Below are 5,836 nucleotides of genomic sequence, written 5' to 3' on the forward strand. Positions count from 1 at the left end.
TACTACTGCAACTAAATTATTTTCTTTAGTATCCCCATCATTATCATTATCATTATTATTTTGCTATTAATAAATTTTTACTATATATTATCTTACTTGCGCGGTAGTAATATTTTAGCTTTGTAAATAAATTCATTATAATTTTTATCATGTATTTCTTCATTTCTACATTATTATTTTATTTTTTAATTTTTATTATTATAATTATATTATTATTATTATTTTTATATTATTTTATTATCTTATCATTATTATTATAATAATATAACAAAAATAATAATAGAAAGTTTTTATTATTTTTACTACATTAATTTTTTTATCTTTTATTTTTCTTTATCATTATTTTCATCATTTATTATTTTTATTATTATTTTATTATTATTAATTATTATTATTATTTTATCATTTTATTTTTATCATTATTATTATTTTTATTATTATTTTTAAATTTTTATTATTTTATCATTTTAATTTTCTTATTTTTGTTTTATTATTACATTATTTTTTACTAATAATAATTATTGTTATTTGGTGTTATAGACATTTCATTTTTGTCATTTTATTAATTATTTTGCATTTTATACAGTATTATCATTTTACTACTTTTGCAAATTTTTTATTATCAATTTTATTATTTTTATCATTTTTATTTTTTTTCATTATTACTTTTTGTTGTTTTATTATCATATTTTTATTTTTTTTTTTTTATTTGCTATTTTTATTTTTATTATTATTATTATTATTATATTATTTTATTATTATTATTATTATTATTATTATTATTACTTTTATTATATTATTATTTTACATATCTCATCTCCCCCTCAATCTTATCATCAAAATTTTAAATTATTATTATTTTTATATTATTTTTACATTTTTATTATTATTATTATTTTATTTTTATTTTTATTATATTATTTTTATTTTTTATTATATTATTTATTATGGATTATTTTTATTTATCATATTTCATTTTTTATTATCTTTATTTTTTATCATATCCTCACATCCCCATATATATTACCCTCATCAATATTATAATTATTATTTAGGGTTTATTGTTATTATATTTTTTATTATTGCATTATTATACATTTTATTTTTATTATATTATTTTATATTTTTTAAACTAAATTATCATTATTTTTACGTAATTTTTTTAATATCTTTCATTATGTTTTTATTTTTTCTTTTTTTACCATAATAAAATAATAAAATATAATAATAAATAATAATAAAATAATAATAATAAAATAATAAATAATAAAAATAAAAATAAAATCTTTTCTCTTATCATTATCATTACTTGCAGTGTAGTAGTAGTTTAGTATTATGATCATCTTATCATTATAATTGTTATCAGATTAATTTTTAAAAAGGGTATTATTATCCACTTCGTTATTATAAATGTATTTGATATCATTTTTTTGTTTTATTATTGTTACATTTGTTTTTAGTAGTTTTAGTATTAGCTTAATATTACAATATTTCATTATTATTGTATATTATTATTTTATTGATTTTTTATTATTTTTTCATTATTTTTATCATTATTATTTTTATTATCTTTACATATCATTTTCCCTTTTTATCATTTTTTTCATTTGTTGTTTTTGTTGTTATTTTATTTTATCATCATCTTATTTTGCATTATTATTAATTATAAGTTTGTTTGTTTTTATTAAATTACAAAATGTTATTATTATTACATTTTTATGATTATTTTTTGTTGTTTTTTTAGTTTTTGTATTATATTATTTTATTATCTTTTATTATTATTTTTATTATTTATTATTTTTTTATATTTTTATTATTATTATTATTATTATTATTATTATTATTTTTAATTTAATACTATTTTTTTATTAGCATTTTAACATTTTTATTTTTAAATTTTATTTCTTTTATTATCATCATAATAATGTCATCCTACTTTTTGTTTGTTTTGTTTTATGTTTCATCACCGTTATTTTTATTATTTTTATTTTATGATATTTTTATTTGTTTTTTTTTTTTAATAATATTATTTTTATCATTATTATATATTATTGTTGTTTTTTTATTGTCATTATTATTATAATTATTTTGTTACATTATCATTTCATCTTTACATTATTATTATTTTATTATCATTATTATTTTTATTATTATTATTATTTTTATTGTTTTTGTTGTTGTTTTTTTGTTTCATTTTTTTTTTCATTTTTTGACATGGTTTCCCATCAAAATCCTGTTTTATCTTATCATTTTTTATATATCTTCTTCATTTTTTATATTTGTATGACTATTATTATATTACTTTATCATTATCATTATTACAAAATTATATTGTGTCATTTTGTTATTAATATTTTATGACTTATCAATTTTTTGCATTACCTTTACCTTATTATAACGTATTATCCTATATTTTAGTTTTATTTTAGATAAACATTTAAAATTTTTGTATTTTTTTATGTTATAAATAGCATTTATTTTTATCATTATCCTTTTTACTATCCATACTAATATATAATTTGTACTGATACTGAAATGATAAAGAAAGGTGAAATTTATATTAGAAAAAAAAAATTTTTTTACATCACCCCTTATCATCTCACTTGTTTTTAATTAATCTAAGCATAATTGCATATTTTTCAGTGGTTTAAAAATTTTTATCGCCTCATTCTCGTCACCTCTCTCTCTCTCCTTTTTATCTATCTATCTCTATCTGTTATCTACTCCCCCTATTTCTCCCCTATCTCTCTGTCTCTCTCTCTCTCTCTCCTCCTTTTTCCCCTTTTTCTCTTTCCTCCGCACACACACACACCCCCCCCCCCCCCCCCCCCCCCCTCCCCCCCCCCCCCCCCCCCCCCCCTCCCCCCCAAAAACAACCACTTCCCCTCCTCCCCTCTCCTCATCCCCCTCTCCTCCTTCCTCTTCTCTCTTCCTCTCTTTCCCTTAAACCAAACAAAACCCCCCCCCACTTCCCCTTTTCTCCCAACACAAAACCCCTTTTTCTTTTTCCTCTCCCTCTTCCTCCTCTCTCTCTCTCTCTCTCTCTCCTCCTCTCTCTCTCTCCCCCCCCCCTTTTTTTTCTCTCTCTCTCTTCTCTTCTCCTCTTCTCTCTCCTCTCTCTCTCCTCTTTTTCACCTCTCTTCCACCCTTTTACTTCGTTTCTTTCGGGGGGGTTTTGGGGGGGGGGGGGGGGGAAAAAAAAAATTTTTTCTTCTTAAAATTTTAAAATTTCCTCCTTTTAAACCCCCCCCCTTTTTCTCTTCGGGGAACTTTTGGTCTCTGAAGTGGGGGGAGGGAGGAATGCGTAAAAGAGGGGATTTTGGGGAAGGGAGAGTAGGTGGGTGGAAAAAACAAAGATTAGGGGGCGGGGGGTTTGAGGAGAGAAAAAAGTATAAGCAAAAGAAAAATAAGAAAATCAAATGAATGAATAAAAAGAGCAAAAAAACAATAACGAAAAAGATATAAATTGAAGGGTAAATGTGAAAAAAAAAAATTTAAACCCCCAAAAAAAAAAAAAAAAAAAAAAATATAAAAAAATCAAACATAACCGGCGGATAATTAGAGCAGCCCAAAAACCACAAAAACACTCCCCCGGCAAAAAAAAAATCGCCCGAGGGGGGGGAAACGGTGTTTATGGGTTAAGAGGGAGGTTAAAGGAGGGCGGAGAGGCGGAAAGAAGGGGATGGGAGGAGGGAAGGAGGGGAGAGATGGATGGATGGATGGATAGATGGATGGATAGATGGCGTTGGTAGGTGACTAGATAGATAGGTAGGTAGACAGACAGACAAATAGATAGCAGAGGCAGACAGAAACATGCGTAGAAAAGGCAGTGAGGAAAAAAATCTAATAACAAGAGTGTTAGTATCCATGGTCACTTTAACACACACACACATATACACACACACACACACACACAGTCACGCACACAGGCGTGAGTGTGAGATCCTCCTTATCCGTGTGATCTTTTGATGTTCTTTGTCTTCGCTCGATGATGGTTATCTCGGTGTGCATTTTGTGAGATCAGTAGCGGCACACAAAAACGGAAAAAAATTTTTTTTTAGAGAAAATTTTAAAATAAAAATATTTTAAATTAAATATATATTAAATATATATAAAAAAGATATAAATATAAAAACACAAACAAAATACTAATATGTGTATAATAAAACAAAAAATGAAAATATAAATAGAATTAAATTATATAAATATATAATATATATTTATTTTATACCATATTTTATATAAAGAATAAAGAATATATAATATAAAAGAAAAATAAAATATATATAGTAGGAGTAAAAAAAATATATAGAATAAAGTAGAATTTTGAATAAGATATATAGAATAAAAATATATAAGGGAGGTTAGACAATATATATATTTAAAAAAATTTTTAAATAAATAATAATATATAAAAATAAATACAACATAAAATAATATAAAAAATAATATAATTTTAAAAAAATTATATAAATAATATAATATATATATATATATATATATATATGTATTGCTGTTTGGTGTGGGGGGGTTGGGGTGTGGGTGTTGGTGTGTGGGTGGAGAGAGAGGAGTGTGTGTGTGTGTGGTGTGTGTTGGGGGGGGGTGTGGGGGGTGGGTGGTGGGGTGTGTGTGGTGTTGTGTTGTGTTGTTTGTTGTGTGTGGTGTTGGGGGTGTGGGTGGGTTGATATAATATAATTTTTTAAAATATTAATTTTTTAATAAAATTAATATTATATAAATATATGTAATATATATATTAATATATATAATATATGTATATAGGGATATATAATATTAATTTTTAGAAATTTTTAAAAATATCATATAAAAAATATTTATATATATTTTAATATACATATATATTATATTTTAATATAAATATATATATAATATTTATAAATACAATAGCAATATGTGTAATCATGCAAGGTATTAAATATATGCATATACGTATATATTTTTATATTTTTATGGTTTTTTAAGTAATTGTTTATTTTTTATATTAAAAATATTAAATTTTTTTAAAAATAAAATTTTATATAAAAAAAAAAATTTAAAATATTTAAAAGCAAAAAACACTATATATATATATATATTTTATATATTTATATAGATATTTTATATATATATATATTATATATAAAATTATATGTTATAGATATAATTATTTTATAATAATATATATATATTAAAATATATATATTTCGTATATGCATATATGTGTAATTCATGCATAGGTATATATACAAATTTTACGAAAATTTTTGGGGTGTGTGGGGTTTTGGGGGTGTGTGGGTTGTGTTATATGTATTTTATATATATAATATATAAAAATATATATTATATTTTAAAATATAATATATATATATATACATATATAACAGGGTATTATACAAAATTTTACATTAATAACTTTTATACATAAAATGGTTTTATTCAGCCCTAGGTATATATACCCTATTGGTTTCGAAAAATTTTGGGGGTGTGTGTGGTTATTTATATATTTTATTTTATATATATATATATATAATAATTTTTTATATTATATAAAATAAAGTATATTATATATATGTAAAAATGTATATAAAGAGCATAATTAATATTATATAAATATATATAAAATATATAGATATATAAAATAAGATATTTTTATAAGGGAAAGGGAGTATTATGTTATATAAAAAATTTTATATATCATATTTTACATAATATGCAATTAATTAAAATTTTAAAAAAAACAAAAGGTAAAAATGTCCAATAAAACAGGTTTGATTTACATATATTAATATGTATAATTTCATAAAAACATACATAAATATAATTAATTTTATATATA

Source organism: Penaeus monodon, chromosome 36 (genome assembly GCF_015228065.2).
Source record: "Penaeus monodon isolate SGIC_2016 chromosome 36, NSTDA_Pmon_1, whole genome shotgun sequence".
Lineage (NCBI taxonomy): Eukaryota > Metazoa > Arthropoda > Malacostraca > Decapoda > Penaeidae > Penaeus > Penaeus monodon.